This window comes from Carcharhinus amblyrhynchos, chromosome 28, assembly GCF_965287045.1.
Source record: "Carcharhinus amblyrhynchos chromosome 28, sCarAmb.v2.hapA, whole genome shotgun sequence".
Classification (NCBI taxonomy): Eukaryota; Metazoa; Chordata; class Chondrichthyes; order Carcharhiniformes; family Carcharhinidae; genus Carcharhinus; species Carcharhinus amblyrhynchos.
In genome coordinates, this window is record NC_137351.1 from 729,102 (window position 1) to 747,650 (window position 18,549).

Consider the following 18,549-nt stretch of genomic DNA (forward strand, 5'->3'; position numbering starts at 1 on the left):
AGTTACCAACCATCTACCTAAAATGTATGGAATATTTTGATCTGTCTTTCACAATGTTTGCAGGGTTAACATATGACTTGTGCTACAATCCTGAAAAGAAATTCTTAGCTGGAGCACAATTGGAAGCTATCATTTCATTGGCCAAAGTTTAATTTGTACAAAATTAGGTTCAATCAGCTTCCAAACCACATTTGAAACCACTGAGGAAGCTGATTCAGGCTGAGAAGAACAATAAGAAGGAAGAGGAAATGATGGCCAACATAGTACAGCTGACATTTTTTCAAATTATTTTTCACAGGATCAGGGTGTCATTGGCTGGGCCCACATTTTTACTGTCCTGTCCTTAATTGCCCTTGAGAAGGCACTTAGGCTGGCACGGTGGCACAGTGGTTAGCACTGCTGCCTCACAGCACCAGGGACCCGGGTTCGATTCCCCGGCAGCACGGTGGCACAGTGGTTAGCACTGCTGCCTCACAGCACCAGGGACCCGGGTTCGATTCCCCGGCAGCACGGTGGCACAGTGGTTAGTGTTGCGGCCTCACAGCACCAGGGACCCGGGTTCGATTCCCCGGCAGCACGGTGGCACAGTGGTTAGTGTTGCGGCCTCACAGCACCAGGGACCCGGGTTCGATTCCCCGGCAGCACGGTGGCACAGTGGTTAGTGTTGCGGCCTCACAGCACCAGGGACCCGGGTTCAATTCCGGCCTCAGGTTACTCTCTGTGTGAGGTTTGCATATTCCCCCCGGCCAGAATCTTTCCACCCCACCCACCCCAGAATTGAAGCTGGTGGGGCTTGTAGAACGGCATTCTCCAAGGGATCTTACCAGCCTTGGGGTTGGGGGTGGGGGGGGTCAGTAAAATTCCAGCATCCATGTCTGTGTGGATTTCCTCCAGGTGCTCCACTTTCTTCCCAGACTCCAAAGATTTGTGGGTTAGGTTGATTGATGATGCTAAGTTCCCCCTTAGTATCAGGGAGATTAGCAGGGTAAATGCATGGGGTTGTGAGGATAGGGCCTGGGAGGGATTGTTTTTGGTGCAGGTTCAATGGGCCGACTTTTAGGAGAAAAACTATCATGTTTGCTTTTACCTAAAAGTGTCATGAGCCTCTCGCCAGTCCCAATCCAAACCTAGTGGGAGTTGAAGGATGGAAGTTAATTTAAGAGTTAACTAATGTGTTGTAGACTGTTTTCCACCAGCTGTGATGTGGAGATGCCAGCATTGGACTGGGGTAAATACAGTAAGAAGTCTCACAACACCAGGTTAAAGTTAAACAGGTTTATTTAGTAGCAAACACCACTAGCTTTTGGAATGCCGCTCCTTCGTCAGGTGATTGGGAGTTCTGATCACAGACAGGGCAAATAAAGACACACACAGTTTACAGAATACTGATTAGAATGCAATTCTTTACAGCTAATCAAGTCTTAAAGGTGCAGACAATGTGAGTGGAGATAGCATTAAGCACAGGTTAAAGAGATGTGTATTGTCTCCAGACAGGACAGTAAGTGAGATGTTGCAAGTTCAGGCAAGTCATGGGGGACCATGAGCTTAGGGTGAGGCGGGGAGAGATATAATTTGGATGCTAGAGGGAGGTTTTTCAGACAGAGGGTCGTGGGATTATGGAATACACTACCAAGTAAGGTGGTGGATGCAGGCACGCTGGACTTGTTTAATGTTTACTTAGATAGGCACATGAGCGAAACAGGGATGGAGGGTTATGTGAGACGGTTTTAAATAAGGGTCAGAGCCTCAGGATGTTCCTGGAAATCTAATGCTACATGTGTTGATGTTTTGTCTCTTTTACTCCGCAGGTGTGTCGGTCCACCTTGTTGTCTAACGAGAGCTATACACACGGTGGGTCGTGCGTGGGCCGCTCTTGGATGTTTCGAGAGTAGCCAAGTACTTCGCGTCATTTGTGTGTGCTTAAAACTGGACCAGCAGATGGGCACCACAACAGCTCAGTGACTATCACTGCTGGCTGTGCAGATACATGGATTTGGGCCAGTGTCTGTGGGAGTTTGCGCATTCTCCCTGTGGTTGCGTGGGTTTCCTCCGGGTGCTCCGGTTTCCTCCCACACCCCAAAGATGTGCTCTTAGGCTGACTGGTGTAACAAATTGTCCCTAAATTATTCTCCCCTTAATCTGTTTTCCAATGGGGGTACCATAAGCATAGACATGGGTCAAGGGTGGAGGAGGAAAAACACATTGTTAAGATGGCGGCGCGGGCTTGTTGGGCCGAAGGGCCTGTTTCCCGTGCTGTCTTGTTCTTTGTTCTTTGTTACAGATAGTGTGACACGAACCCAAGATCCCGGTTGAGGCCGTCCTCATGTGTGCGGAATTTGGCTATCAGTTTCTGTTCAGCGACTCTGCGCTGTCGTGTGGCGTGAAGGCCGCCTTGGAGAATGCTTACCCGAAGATCAGAGGCCGAATGCCTGTGACCACTGAAGTGAATACTTCAGAATCGCTGAGCAGAGACTGATAGCCAAGTTCCGCAGACGTGAGGACGGCCTCAACCGGGATCTTGGGTTTATGTCACACTATCTGTAACCCCCATGACTTGCCTGAACTTGCAAAATCTCACTTACTGTCCTGTCTGGAGACAATACACATCTCTTTAACCTGTGCTTAATGCTATCTCCACTCACATTGTCTGCACCTTTAAGACTTGATTAGCTGTAAAGACTCGCATTCTAATCAGTATTCTGTAAACTGTGTGTGTCTTTATTTGCCCTGTTTGTGATCAGAACTCCCAATCACCTGATGAAGGAGCAGCGCTCCAAAAGCTAGTGGTGTTTGCTACTAAATAAACCTGTTGAACTTTAACCTGGTGTTGTGAGACTTCTTATTGTGTTCCACCAGCTGCCCAGGGACATTCATTATTTATCACATATTACCTATTTCAGACCAGTTTTTTAAAAATCTTTAACCATAGGTTTACAAACTAAGGTTTCTAGAACCTTAGGCACGTCTAAGTCAGCAGGTTCTTGATACTTCCATACAGTACTCATCGATTTACTGGAACATTATTGCTGTTCCCGTGTGTGCTTATTCATAAAGAGGTTGTCTCCAATGGTAACCGTATTTTCCTTTCAGAATTGAGCAGTATGGGGTTGAATTTCTATGGGGATAGTTTGACATGGACATTGACAGAAGTTCCACACAATTCCTGGAGAAACTGCTGAGTGTCAGCAAGCTGCCCGAAATATGTTCATATCCACAGCGATTCACAACTGAGAAAAGTTTCAAGAGCGCTTATGTAAAATCAAAGCAGAAAATTCTGGAAGATATTCAGTAGGTCTGTTGTCAGTTTGCAGCTATTTTTGTTACTTCTAATTAGCATGGATGAAAAGTTGCATTTAATCCTTTCTGCTGTAAACTGTGGCTCAGTTGCAAAGGATTCAGTAGCACACTACGTCTCAGTTAGAAAGTTATTATGATCAGGGACAGGAGGAGTAGAATGGCTTTTCCTGCTCCACATTTGACACTAGCACCATTTTTTAAAAGGATATACTTGCCAATTCAGTGACTGTTTAACCGTTCATGTGCTGTGACTATTAAACTTGCTGGCTGGATGGAGACAAGGAGATAAGAACCCAAGCAGGTCCTGCTTCTTCTGTTCTGATTGACCGGAAGTAAATAATTTTCTTATAACACAAACATTGGTTGACTACATTATTCTCTCCCCACCAACTGACCAGTTACCCAAATACGATGATGGGATGTTGATTCTCAGTCCACGGTTTGGGCATGGTTAGATCAAGGGTGGATGTGTTCCTTTCTTAGCCAATCTGCATTGTCCAAAGTGATTGTGTCTGCAGCATCTGTGAGGACAGAAAAGGGCTGACATTTTGAGTCCAATTGACCCTTTGTTAAAGCCAATCAATATTATGGATTTATTCACTGGGAAAGTGTCTTACATTTCAAACTTTATTGATGTTAAATAAAATGTTATTGTTCCCTACCAGATCTTACCAATGATTTGGGGGTCTGGCCAGAGATTACAAAAGGTTGTTGTTACTGATGGATTCCAATTTAATGGACTCAGTCCAGAGGCTTGATCACAAAATATAATCTTAGACAAGCTTGTCCAACCTTTGTGCCTGGGGGCCACATTTCCATTTCTCCTCCCTCCAGGGGGCCAATGAGCAAATTTTGTAAAGAGCAGGCTTGGCACAATATTGAACAGGAAGAAACAAAACAACTTGCTGAGCAAAGATAAAACAATGTCAAAGCAATTAGCTGAAATTTGTTTTTTTAAAAAGACTAAGTAATTAAGATGGTTGTTAAGAGTGTCCAGCTCCCCCCCCAGTCTCAGGGTCCTCACTCACCAACCCTCACCCACTGGTGAGAGTTTGTGTTGGTGGCTGGAGGTGAGGATGAGTGAAAGCCAGTCTGTCTCTCCCCACAAACACACACTCTCCTTGACTCTCACACAGACTCTGTCTCATACTCACTAGCTACGAATCTCCTCAAGCATAGCCCTACAGCTAGTCAGTTCCCCCATGGGCTTTGCAGCCAGTCTGTTCCCCTGTGGTTCCCACAGCCAGCCTCTTCCCCCGTGAGCCCTACAAGTGAGTCTGTTTCTCTACTTACATAAGAATGTAAGAAATAGGAGCAGGAGTAGGCCATCTAGCCCTTTGAGCCTGCCCCGCCATTCAATAAGATCATGGCTGATCCGAAGTGGATCAGTTCCACTTTCCCGCTTTCTCCCCATAACCCTTAATTCCCTTGTCTACCAAAAACCTATCTACCCGTGACTTAATTATATTTAGCGAGGCAGCCTCCACCACTTCAACGGGCAGAGAATTCCAGAGATTCACCACCCTTTGAGTGAAGAAATTCCTCCTCAACTCCGTTCTAAACTGCCCCCCGCCCTTGTTTTGAGGCTGTGCCCTCTAGTCCTGCTGTCCTTTCTGAGCAGGAAGAATCTCTCTACCTCTACCCTATCCATCCCCTTCATTATCTTATACTTCTCTGTAAGATCCCCCCTCATCTTTCTAAACTCCAATGAGTACAGACCCAGTCTATTTAGTCTCTCTTCATAGTCCAACCCCCTCATCTCCGGTATCAGCCTGGTGAACCTTCTCCAGTGCCAGGGACTTTGGTTCGATTCCCAGCTTGAGTCACTGTCTGTGTGGAGTTTGCTCATTCTCCTTGTGTCTGTGTGGGTTTCTTCCGGGTGCTCCGGTTTCTTCCCGCAGTCTGAAATGTGCGGGTTAGGCTGGTGCTAAATTGTCCCTTAGTGCCAAGGGATTGGCTGGGGTAAATGCATGGGGTTATGAGGATAGGGCCTGGGTGGGATTGTGGTCGATGCAGATTCCTTCTGTAATATAGATGCTGTGATTCCTCCCTCCCTGAAATCCTTGCTTTCTCTCTCCCTACACTTAGTATTCACTGCTCCTCCAATCAAAGACTCTCACATTTACTACTGATAGGCTGCCAGGTGAGCCTATCAGCGACAAGCACAGGATTGGAGTCACCTATGATTGGAGGAATATCTCCACTTCCCTTACTGACCGATATTTTAAACATTGGTTTCAGGGCCACAGTCCAGCCTGTAAGCCACGTGTTGGACAAGCCTAGAGTAAGATAACACTGAGGGAATGTCACACATTCCATGTTCCCACTTTGAAGAAGAGTAAAGAAAGTCTAATTTGCATTCCAGCCAACAACTACCCCTCAAACAACATCACCAAATAATAATGTTGTCATTATTACACTGCTGTTTGTGGGAACTTGCTGTGTGCAAATTGGCTGCTGTATGTCCTAGATTAGTGACTATAATTTGAACATATTTCATTGGCTGTAAAGTGCTTTGGGATGTTGTGAAAGGCGCAAATATGATATACGTTATTGATCTGGATTCAGATATCTGCGGCATAATTTCACTGTCTGCAGATGACAAGAAACTCAGAAAAGTAATATTCAATTATATAACTTGCTAAAATGGGCAGTAAATTAGATTTATTGCAAAGAAATATGGAGTAATACATTTCAGCTGGAAAATAAGGAGAGGAAATATAAATTACACAATTTTCAAAGTGCTGCAGGAACAAAGGGACACAGCTTTACGTGCACATCTGTGAAGGTGATAAGACAGATTGAAATTGCTCTCATTATTCCGGAATGTTTTCAGGTTCCTTGACTTTAATAATAGAGGCAGAGAATACACAAGTAAGGAAGTCATGCTGAATGTTTGAAAGTCATTTCTTAGCTTCCAGCTGGAGTATTGTCTCAACTGTTGCAAAGACTGAGAATCTTAGACAAGCTGCAGAAGAGATTTATTGGAATGGTTCCAGGAATGAAGGAGTTCATATAATCCTGACAACACAGGAGACCTTTTGGCCCATCGAGCTTACACCAACAACAATCCCACACAGGCCCTATACCGTAACCCCACGTATTTACTCTGCTCAGCCTCCTGATGCTAAGGAACAATTTAACATGGCCAATCACCTAACCCACACATCTCTGGGCTGTGGGAGGAAACAGGAACGCATGGAGGAAACTCACACAGACACGGAGAGAACATGCAAACTCCACATAATTACCCGAGGTCGGAATTGAACCTGGTTTTCTGGTGCTGAGAAGCAGCAGTGCTAACAACTGTGCCGCTGAGTTTAAAATGTGGTGATGCTGGGGAAGGTGGGTTTGTTCTTATTATGTCAGAGAATCGTAGAATCCCTACATTGTGGAGGGGCCCATCAAGTCTGCACTGACAGAGTATCTTACTCAAGTCCTCTTCCCCACCTTATCCCTGTAACCCCACACATTTACCATCTAACCTACACATCTTGGGACACTAAGGGGCAAATTGGCCTGGCCAATCTACCCAGCCTGCACGTCTTCAAAGGTGAATAAGAAATAGACATGTTCAAAGTCAATGGTTTTGATAAATTAAATAAGGAAGTTTCATTTGCAATGCTTGAAAGGGTAAATGCGCAGATTTCAGATTAGTAAAAGGATTAACGGGCAATGGATTTAAAACAGCAATGATCTGAAATGATCTGGGGCAGCACAGTAGCACAGTGGTTAGCACTGCTGCTTCACAGCTCCAGGGACCTGGGTTCAATTCATGGCTTGAGTCACTGCCTGTGTGGAGTTTGCACATTCTCCTTGTGCCTGCGTGGGTTTCCTCCGGGTGTTCCAGTTTCCTCCCACAATCCAAAGATATGTGGGTTTGGTTCATTGGCCATGCTAAAATTGCCCCTTAGTGTCCTGCAATGCGTAGGTGAGAGGGATTAGTGGGTAAATGTGTTGGGATAAGGGTGGGGTCTGGGTGGGATTGTGGTCGGTGCAGACTCGATGGGCCAAATGGCCTCTTTCTGCGCTGGAGCGTTTCTATGATGAAATGCATTGCCTGGAAGGGTGGTTGATTCAATAATGACTCTCAAAAGGGACTAGGTTAAATAACGATGGGGGAAAAATTGCAGCTCTTTAGAGAAAGAAAACTAGATCTGAGTTAAGAATAAAACAAAAACAGAATGTGCTGGAAAATGTCTGACAGCATCTGCGGAGACATTTTTCATTTTTCTTTCATAATCCAGCATCTAAACTATGCTTCCTTTATATTCGAATTGGTTGCTTGGATCCATCAAAGAGCTAGCATGGGCACAATGGGCCGAAAGGCCCTGGCCTCTGTCGCGTTTTCGCTACACGCAGCCTGGAGAGGGCGCTCCTGAGTACAAGCGGCGCGCATACCCCGCCCAACTTCAAGAGCTTGCGCAACAACAGCCGCATTGCGCCTGCGCACTCCACACCTCTGGCTGCCTTCCGCAGGGGCGGGGCGAGGGGAGGGGCGGGAACACGGTAAGAGAGGCAGTAGGTGCCAATTGGGTGACACGAGGAAGGAGTAGTAGGGGTACGATTGGCTGAGGGGATGCCAATCAGGTGTCGCGGTGGGCGGAAAGCCGCTATACGATTGGCGAAGATGGATGCTAATCGGGGACGGGGGAGGAACGTCATGATTGGTGGAGGCGGGTGCCAATAGGACGAGTTGTTGAGCGGGGACTAAGGGCACGATTGGCTGAGGGGGCTGGCAATCAGAAGACGCGGTGGAGGTTGCATCACCGCCCGGTGTGGCGGTTGGTGCCAGCGCGCGGTGGCCCCGCCCCCCCCTCAGCCCAGGGCGAGAGTGAGGCTGCTCCGGGCGGGGGAGCGCGGAGTGGAGCGGCGCACCTTGTTGGAGCAGCCGAGCGGTAAGTGTCCTGTCACCGGCTGCTGCAGCCACAGGAGCCGCAGTCAGCTAGTGTTATCGGCCCAGTGGGGCGAGAGGAGAAGCTCTGGGCATGAAGTCTGAGGCAGGATCCCTTCACCCCGAGCTGGATGTTGTGCTGAGCCGCCTACATGTCCACTCAGGGCGCGGTGTGTGTGGGGCTGAGGGAGTCGGTCACTAAGTTGGGGAAATGCGGGAGAAATCCCGCTTTAGGCCCCACTCTCGCCGAAAGGCTCCAAGGCTGAGGCTCCCATTTCCCCTAGATAACCAGGGTTGTCACCCTGATCGGTATGTATGGCTCAAGACCTTCATCCATCAATTAAAAACCCTTCTATCACCAGCTCAGGGCGGGGGCGTGAATTACAGCATTTAAACACTCAGTGTTGACCTTGTTATGGTGAGTCCTCCAGTTGGCAGGATCGTGACAAAAAACAATTGTGTAAGATCTGGATAATATTGGAAGGGATCCGAATTGAGCTGCAGTTATGACATACAGAATGTGTTATGGGTGGTATTACTAAAAGTTGGGAGGATTGGTTGTGCTAAGTTGCCCCTTGGTGTCCAGAGATGTGTAGGCTAGGTGGATTGGCCACGCAAAATTATCCCTTCATGTCCAAAGGTGTACAGGTTAGATGGATTGGCCATAGTAAATGTGTAGGGTTACAGGGATAGCACAAAGGGGTGGGCCTGGGTAAGAGGCTCTTTTGGAGAGATGGTGCAGACTCAGTGGGCCTGAAGGTCTCCTGCACTAAGGACTCTAAGGAGAAAATGGGCAGGCTGACAGGATTTCTTTTTAAATCCCTGAGACTGACTTTTCTCCACACACACTGATCGTCTTCTGTTCTCAGTTTTTTCAGAATTAAAAATCGATTAGTGAATGCTGGGGTGTTAATGCTTGTGGAAGGTTGCCTCAGCATCGAGGCTGCAATAAGTCCTCTTGGTTGTCACTTGGAATTTAAAAAATGATAAATGAGAGACTTCAGATGTGTGTTAGGCCTTGGATTTATGTTTTCTAATTTCCAGGTGCATAACAGCTTAATGTTTTAAATTTGCCTTCTAACTCCACAGGTAATTTTTCATATATCTTGTACCAACTGCAAGATGAAGGATGTGGATAACAGCTTATATTTCTGTACAAAAGGGAACATGACAGTACTTTATGAAGTGGAAGAAAACTCAAATTCAAAGCTGGTGTGCTGAAAGCAGAATTGAGAGGGGTTTCAGGATTGTTTAGAAAACAAGGTGGGAGATGATGAAGTAAAAGCATTATCGTGAGAGTATCTTATTGGATAGAGGCTGAATAAGCAGCGACTGATACAGAATAAAAATGGCAACACGCACATAACAGGTGTAGGAATTTGGGTCCTTTTTTTCCTATTAGTTGCAAAAATGTAATCAGCAAACTTGTAGGGACAGGAAGGAAATGATTAAATGTCTACCATTAGTGTTTTGCAATAAGAGCAAAAGTTGCATTGGGAAGTACTGGAGGTGATTGCTGATACATTAGGGCATGATGCGGAGGGAATTATAAAATGAAACAAAAATCTTGGAACCATTTGTTAGAACTTTTTCTGTACACTCTAGAGTTCCCACAGTCTTCTGTCTAGTTACAGTTGGCATCTCCAGAAACATCCTCAATCGCTTACCTAACAATATCCAGCTCTGATCATTTCCATCCCTCTGTACCTTGAACGTACCTTGTGTTAGTCCTGAATGTTGCAGGTATTGCATGAGTCAAATTGTTGGCAAAGTTTGGGTGATGGTTTTGCCAGAGTTTGCATGGTCAAGGATGTGACTTCAAGTTTGAATGAGCTGTTATTTATAGTGGCTGGCTAAAAAACCTTTGGAGATGTTGGACCTTGAGGTGAGGGGGCAGAGCTGTGTTATTGGGGAAATGATGTGGAGATGCCAGCGTTGGACTAGGGTAAACACAGTAAGAAGTCTCACAACACCAGGTTAAAGTCCAGTAGGTTTATTTGTAGCAAACGCCTCTGGCTTTAGGAACTGGCTGTTCCTTCGTCAGCACCCGCAGTTCTGAAAGCTAGTGCCGTTTGCAACAAGTAAACCTGTTGGACTTTAACCTGGTGCTGTGAGACTTCTTATTGGGGAAAAACAGGGGAGGGAGCAGATAGATTATGTGGACCCAGGAAGCTCACTTTTTGATAGTATACCCTGTTTCTGGGCCTTGAAGACTTAGCCTGGAATGGCGTCTGTGGGGATGAGTGGATCAAAGGCCATGAACAAAACTGGAACAGGGTGACAATGGCTTTCTTTTTGAAAAGAATGAATTTTATCTTGTTTGAAATTTGTTGGGATGTGTGGCAATGTACACTTTCATATGTATGTTGTATTCTGGAGCTATGGATAGTGATGGTAGAGGCTCCAACTTTCTTTCGAATACGTGGCTGACCAGGGATCTCTCTTGCTCTGCCTGTCTGGCATTGGAATGTGAGCATACTCAACCTGTTAGGAACCTACCTTCCATGACTATCAGGTCTCCGGAGGGGAGTTGAACCCAGAGTTTCTAGCTCAGAGACCATGTCACTATCCATTGTGCCACAAACTTTCTCCTCATTTGCAGCAACTCCTGCCTTGGACTAACTGGAGTTGGATAGGTACAACTAAATGTCAGCCTTTGCATGAAAACTAAAGGTGTCAGTATAGGTGCTTGAGAAAGACCAATTGGAGATATAATGTCTTTGCAACACATGAAATGAACCATGTCAATACTGTATATGTTAAAATGGAAACTGCTAGTTATGTGCGTACACGCACACCTTCAAATGTAAATGCTTTGCTAAATTTTTCTTCATTCCTCTGCCAGCCAAATGAATGTGGTGGTGGTGGTGAAACTTCCACTGTCAGCATGATGCCTGTAACAAGCTAAAAAATACCCCTAGAATGACATCCATTAGAGAAGTTTGTGCTTTAAGGGATACACTACATCTCTAGGCTTTTGAAATTTAATGTGGTGATTTATGATATCATAACATTTCTAGTTGGGTTTATAATATCATTCTTTATTCACGTTTTTAATGCTGACTTACAGCACAGTGGTTAGCTCTGCTGCCAGGGCGCCAGGGAGTCAGGTTTGATTCCTGGCTTGGGTGACTGTATGGAGTTTGCATGTTCTCCCTGTGTCTGTGTGGGTTTCCTCCTGTGCGCTGGTCTCCTCCCACACTGAAAGACACGCTGGTTAGGTGCATTGGCCATGCTAATTTCTCCCTCAGTGTACCTGAACAGGTACCGGAATGTGACAACTTGGGGATTTTCACAGTAACTTTGTTGCAATGTTAATGTAAGACTACTTGTGACTGACAATTAAAATTTTATCTTTGTCCTTAACTAATGCTCCAGTAAACAAAATGTTGCAGTACTGAAGACATGTTTGTTTGACTTCAGGAGCTCATGTTAGATCTCTTCTAATTAGATTAATTCCTTTGGTTACTTGGGCATGTAAAAGCTGAAAGTAGCATCCCTAAATAAACTTAATTAGAGCAGTGAAACTGTTTTGATGGCTCGAGTTCAGCTCTTCTTTGCAGTTGAGCCATGTGGTATTACAAAAGATGCTGCATTCAGCACATTATTATTGTGCAAATCGTTTGGACCCCCCCAAACACACACACAGGTGTAGGAATTTGGGTCCTTTTTATTTTTTCTTCCTATTAGTTCAGTTGCAAAAATGTAATAAACAAACCTGGTAGGGACAGGAAAGAAATGCTTAAGTGTCTATCATTAGTGATGGTATTTTTGAATGAATTGAATTGCTGCATGGTATCTTGCTGTAATGTCATTTTAGTGCGTCACTTCATAGTGGATGGGTTCAGTGCAGGTCTTGTAGCCTAATGTATGAATCTGTATTGTTTCACCTCATCTTTCCATTAAAATTGCTTTTAAATGTTGTATTCTGTACATGGTGAAATATTTTTTCTAAAACCTAATGATGGTTGTCCATATTTATCTTTACAACGGATGTTTAGGATATATGTGTTTCATGTGTGATAGGTTTTAAGTATTTGATGTATGCATTTGGGTAGTTTTAAAAAACAATTGTGGAAAAATAAATGTTCAAGATAGTCCTTGACATTTTTTGTTTTTTATGTGACCAGAATGGGTTTGTATTTGCAGTGTGGAAAGCAGTGCTAGCTTTCTCTTGTTTTGAATCAGGATGTTTCAATTGCTCCAGCTCAAGAAATCAGGCTAAGAAATGTGAGCTGCTTTTATACAGTCTTCAAATTATTGCATCAGGTTGTGTAATCAGGGGTGTAATAGGAATGAGCACTTAAAACTCTAGACACTCGAGAACGCGACTCTTGCATGACTCATTTTATCCTTCATTGGCCTTTTGTAAATCGCATGATATGTACATTTAATATTCCTGATAGATCTTAAATATACAGCCTTTAATTAACCTGAATGTACTTTGCACCCTTCTGTTATGTTTTATAAATCCTGGTTTGTGAAGGTCCATTCATACTTCAAATGAACCAAGAGTGAATTGCTCCCAGTTACGTGTTATTAATGGCTGCTCTTTCTGATCAGATGTAATATTTCAGCTTTAAATTAATATTAAACCATATGCTGGCGTTCCAGGAATTGATCCTTAATTTGCACTTATTAACCAAACTGGGCAGGAATCTGCAATTCAGGAGCACAATCCTCAATTGCTCTGATGTATTCTTTGCAAAATCATTTTGATGCATTACTATTTTGTGCAAATTGCTTTGCTGTGGTGCCAACATAGTGATATTGTGCAAGGGTTCTAAAATTGGAGCATGTTTAAAAATCCACTTTACAGTTATAGAAATGTTCTACTGCAGTGTGATCTTATCTTATAAAGCCTCTCTTTTTCTGTCTTGGATGGAAAGTAACCACTCCACTTTATAAGTTATTGGGTAATAAAGAGGCCTGTTAATATATTCTTGGGGTTGATAGTTTGGCTTTTGTTTTAAAATGTTGTCTTTCCTTTCATAGATACTAGCTCTCAAAGTATGGTTGCCAGACTTGAATAACATAATAATCTAACAACATAGTAATGGCTTGGATGGAAATAACAATACCACTCCATGGAGTCTGTTCTTTTAAACCTCCTATTTGTTCCCATACTTCAGTTTTGGAGTTGATAGCCCAGTATTTCATTTACTAATCCAAATGTAACCAAACTTTTTTCTTAAAAAAAACTCAGATTACCCTCATCATATTTAGTAATCTCTTCCACAATTCTATCACCATCTCACTTTTCAAAACAAAAGTAGTCAATGCCCTTAACTTGATGCCTTGTTCTGTACCTCTTAAATCCTCTGTCAAACAAGAACTTTTTTATTCTTTCATGGATTTAGGTATTGCTGGCTAGGCCAGCATTTATTGCCTGTCCCAAATTGCCCTTGAGAAGATGATGAGCCGCTGCCTCGAACAACTGTAATCCATCTGGTGTAGGTTCATCCACAGTGCTGTTAGAAATGTTGAAAATAGAAGCAAGAGTAGGCCATTCATTTTGATCATGGCTGATCATTGAATTCAATATCCTGATTTTCCTCTCCTTTTCCCCACGCCCTATATCCCTTGATCCCTTTCGCTCCAAGAGCTATATCTGATTTCCTCTTGAAATCAGACAACATTTGGCCTCAACTACATTCCACACATTCGCCACCCTCTGAGTGAAGAAATTTCTGGTCAGGTCAATTTTCAAAGGTTTACCTCTTATCCTCAACACTATGACCCTAAGTCCTGGACTCCCCCGCCATTGGGAACATTCTTTCTGAATTCACCCTGTTTCACTCTTAAAATTTTCTTTGCTGTACTCCCTCTATAGCAAGGACATCCTTCCTCAGATAAGGACACCAAAACTGCACATAATACTCTAGGTGTGGCCTCACCAATGCTCTATACAATTGCAGCAAAACATCTCTATCTCCACACTCAAATCCCCTCACTACGAAGGCCAACGTCCCCCTCTTTACTGCCTGCTGTACCTGTGCACTTGCTTTCAGCGACTGATGTATGAGGACACCAAGGTTTTGTTGAGTATCCACCTCTCGATTTACAACCATTCAAGTAATAATCTGCCTTCCTATTATTGCTACCAAAGTAGGATCTTGACTCAGCAATGGTGGAGGAGCAGTAATATAATTAATTCCAAGTCAGGGTGGTGTGTGTCTTGGAGGGAAATTTGTAGCTGCTGGTGTTTCCATGCATCTGCTATCTTTGTCCTTCGGGATAGTAGAGTTGAAAGGTGCTGTCAAAGGAACCTTGATGAATTGCTGCAGTGCATCTAGGGAAATGAGCTATATCATTGCTATTGTGTCAGTGATGGAGGGAGTGATGGCAGATGGGGTGTCAGTCAAGTGAGCTACTTGTCCTGGATGGTATCAAGCTTTTTGAGTGTTGTTGGAGCTGCATTCATCCAGGCAAGTGGAAAGTATTCCATCAGACTCCTCATTTGAGTCTTGTTGATGGTGCACTGGTTTTGTGGAGTCAGGACGTGAGTTGCTCACTGCAAAATTCCCACCCTCTCTGCTTTTGTAGCCACAGTATTTGTATGGCTAGTCCAGTCAAATCTCTCATTCAGTTTCTAGTCAATGGTAATCCCAGGATGTTGGTTATTGGAGAGATTCACTGATGGTAATGCCGTTGAATGTCAAGAGGAGATGATTAGATTATTTTGTGTTGGCAAATGTATATCACCCAGTGCTTGTGCATTGCAAAGGATATTTTTATCAGCCCAAGCCTGAATATTGTCCAGGTCTTGCTGCGCAAAACCTCCTCTGTGGAGGTTTATAAAAGTTATTTGTTGTAATTTGCACCAGCTAATGTTTTTATTTTACTATCCTCCTGGTTAAATCCTCTTGTTTCTCACCCTTCCTATCTCTAACTTTCTTGAGTCCTCTAAACCTCCAAGAGCTGTCCTCTTCTAGACGTAACCTATTGCTTGTTGCTCTACTGCTGCCTAATGCCCTGACCTTTGGAGTTCCTCCCTGAACATCTCTATCTTTTCCTCCTGTAAGCCACTCGTTAAACGCATTACACCTACCAAACTTTTGATCACCAATCCTAATAATTCTTTATGTGGCCCAGTATCGATGTTCCTTTGAAGTGCAATAGGACTTTGACCATGTTATGGGTGCAATATGAATTAGTTGTTTTAAGGATGAGCTGACTTTGATTTGTTTCACAATATCAAGTTAAACTCCAACAGGTTTATTCGATAGTAAACGCCACAAGCTTTCAGAATGCTATTCCTTTGTCAGGTGAGTGGACAGTTCTAATCAGAAACAGGGCATGTAAAGGTGCGCAGAGTTTATGGAATACTGATTAGAATGTGAGTCTTTACAGCCAATCTGCTATTCAAGTCTTAAAGATGCAGACAATGTGAGTGGCGATAGCATTAAGATAGGTTAAAGAGATGTGCATTGGCTCCAGACAGGACAGTAAGTGAGATGTTGCAAGTTCAGGCAAGTCATGGGGGTTACAGATATGGTGACATGAACCCAAGATCCCAGTTGGGGCCGTCCTCATGTGTGCAGAACTTGGCTACCAGTTTCTGTTCAGCGACTCTGCACTGTCGTATGTTGTGAAGGCCGCCTTGGAGAACGTTTACCCGAAGATCAGAGGCCGAATGCCCGTGACCGCTGAAGTGTTCACCAACAGGAAGGGAACAGTCTTGCCTGGTGATTGTTGAGCGGTGTTCATTCATCCGTTGTCGTAGTGTCTGCATGTTCTCCGCAATGTACCATGCTTCGGGACATCCTTTCCTGCAGCATATTAGGTAGACAACGTTGGCTGAGTTGCAAGAGCATGTGCCATGTACCTGGTGGAAGGTGTTCTCACGTGAGATGATGGCATCCATGTCGATGATCTGGCATGTCTTGCAGAGGTTGCTGTGGCAGGATTGTGTGGTGTTGTGGTCACTGTTCTCCTGAAAGCTGGGTAGTTTGCTGCGGACAGTGGTCTGAGGTTATGTGGTTGTCTGAAGGCAAGAAGTGGAGGTGTGGAGATGGCCCTGGCGAGATGTTCATCTTCATCAATGACATGTTGAAGACTCCGGAGAAGTTGTCTTAGCTTCTTTGCTCCGGGTAAGTACTGGACGACGAAGGGTACTCAGTCCACCGTGTCCTGTGTTTGTCTTTTGGGAAGGTGGATGCTGTTTTTCGCTGCGGCGTATTGGAATTGTCGATTGATGGGTCGAGCGCCGTATCCTGTTCTTACGAGGGCATCTTTCAGCGTCTGGAGGTGTCTGTCACGATCCGCCTCATCTGAGCAGATCCTGTGTATACAGAGGCCTTGTCCGTAGGGGATGGCTTCTTTAACATTTTTAGGGTGGAAGCTGGAGAAGTGAAACATCGTGAGGTTACCTGTGGGCCTGCGGTACAGTGAGGCGCTGAGGTGACCATTCTTAATAGAGATGCGTGTGTCCAAGAATGCAACCAATTCCGGAGAATAGTCCATGGTGAGTCTGATGGTGGGATGGAACTTGTTGATGTCATCATATAGTTTCAGTGATTGTTCACCATGAGTCTAAAGGAAGAAAAATGTCATTGATGTATCTAGTGTATAGCATTGGTTGAAGGTCCTGTGCAGTAAGAAGTCTTATTTGAGCCTGCGCATGAAGATGTTGTGATAATTGAGGTGCAAATTTGATCTCCATGGCTGTTCCGTGTGTCTGGATGAAGAACTGGTTGTTGAAGGTGAAGACATTGTGGTCCAGGATGAAGCGGATGAATTGTAAAATTGCATCTGGAGACTGGCAGTTTGTCGACGTTGAGTAACTGAGGCAGTTGCAGCAATGCCGTTGTCATGGGGGATGCTGGTGTAGAGCACTGAGACATCCATTGTAACAAGGAGTGCCTCTGGTTCAACTGCTCCGTGTGTGCTGAGTTTCTGTAGGAAGTCTGTAGTGTCGCGACAAAAGCTGGGGGTTCTTTGTACGATAGGTTTCAGGATGCCCTCGACATAGCCGGAGAGGTTCTCGCACAGGGTCCCATTGCCCGATACGATGGGACGGGCGGGTGTGTTTGCCTTGTATATCTTTGGGAGGCAGTAAAGATCTCCAATGCGGGGAGTATGTGGAATGAGAGCACGGAGGGCGCTCCGAAGGTCCAGATCAAAGGCCTTGATCAGAGTGTTGAGTTGACAGGTGTGTTCTTTGGTCAGATCTGCGGGTAACTGTCTGTAGTGTTCCTCGTTGTTCAGTTGTCAGTGCACTTCTTTAAAGTAATCTGTTCTGTTCAGTATGACGATGGCCCCTCCTTTTATCTGCTGGTTTGCCACAGTGAAAAACTGCACCTACCTCCTCAAAAGGCAAACACGGGACACGGTGGACAGAGTGCCCTTCGTCGTCCAGTACTTCCCCGGAGCGGAGAAGCTACGGTATCTTCTCCAGAGTCTTCAACATGTCATCGATGAAGACAAACATCTCGCCAAGGCCATCCCCACACCTCCACTTCTTGCCTTCAAATAACCGCGCAACCTCAAACAGACCGTTGTCCGCAGCAAACTACCCAGCCTTCAGGAGAACAGTGACCACACCACCACACAACCCTGCCACAGCAGCCTCTGCAAGACATGCCGGATCATCGACATGGATGCCATCGTCTCATGTGAGAATACCATCCACCAGGTACATGGCACATGCTCTTGCAACTCAGCCAATGTTGTCTACCTAATATGCTGCAGGAAAGAATGTCCCAAAGCATGGTACGTTGGAGAGACCATGCAGATGAGACAACAAATGAATGAACACCACTCAACAATCACCAGGCAAGACTGTTCCCGTCCTGTTGCCGGACACTTCAGCAGTCACGGGCATTCGGCCTCTGATCTTTCGGTAAACATTCTCCAAGGCAGCCTTCACGACATACGACAGCGCAGAGTCGCCGAGCAGAAACTGATAGCCTCAACCGGGATCTTGGGTTCACGTCACACCATCTGTAACCCCCATGACTTGCCTGAACTTGCAACATCTCACTTACTGTCCTGTCTGGAGACGATACACATCTCTTTAACCTATGCTTAATGCTATCTCCACTCACGTTGCCTGCTTGTTTAAGACTTGAATAGCAGATTAGAACGTGAGTCTACAGCTAATCAGTTTTCTACAAACTTTGTGTGCCTTTACATGCCCTGTTTCTGATCAGAACTCCCCACTCACCTGACAAAGGAATAGCATTCCAAAAGCTTGTGGCATTTACTATCAAATAAACCTGTTGGACTTTAACCTGGTGTTGTGAGACTTCTTACTATGCTTACCCTAGTCCAACACCAGCATCTCCACTTTTGATTTATTTGACATACATTTTCTTTTGATCTAAATCCATAAGCTTACATCAAACAATCACACG

At 44.8% G+C, this 18,549-nt stretch overlaps 1 protein-coding gene across 3 annotated transcripts in view; it reads left to right on the top strand.

The window, feature by feature from the left end:
- The first annotated feature begins 8,103 nt into the window (after nucleotides 1–8,103).
- The window catches only part of tmod2 (tropomodulin 2), a 108,859-nt gene continuing 98,413 nt past the window's right edge, over nucleotides 8,104–18,549 (top strand). For 2 of the 3 annotated variants that reach the window (XM_080214486.1, XM_080214489.1), the window contains exon 1: nucleotides 8,104–8,195. The gene's annotated coding sequence lies outside the window, so the exon portion shown is untranslated. Of the gene's footprint in view, nucleotides 8,196–8,284; nucleotides 8,501–18,549 lie in introns of those variants that run through there. The other variant, XM_080214487.1, reaches the window with a different exon arrangement.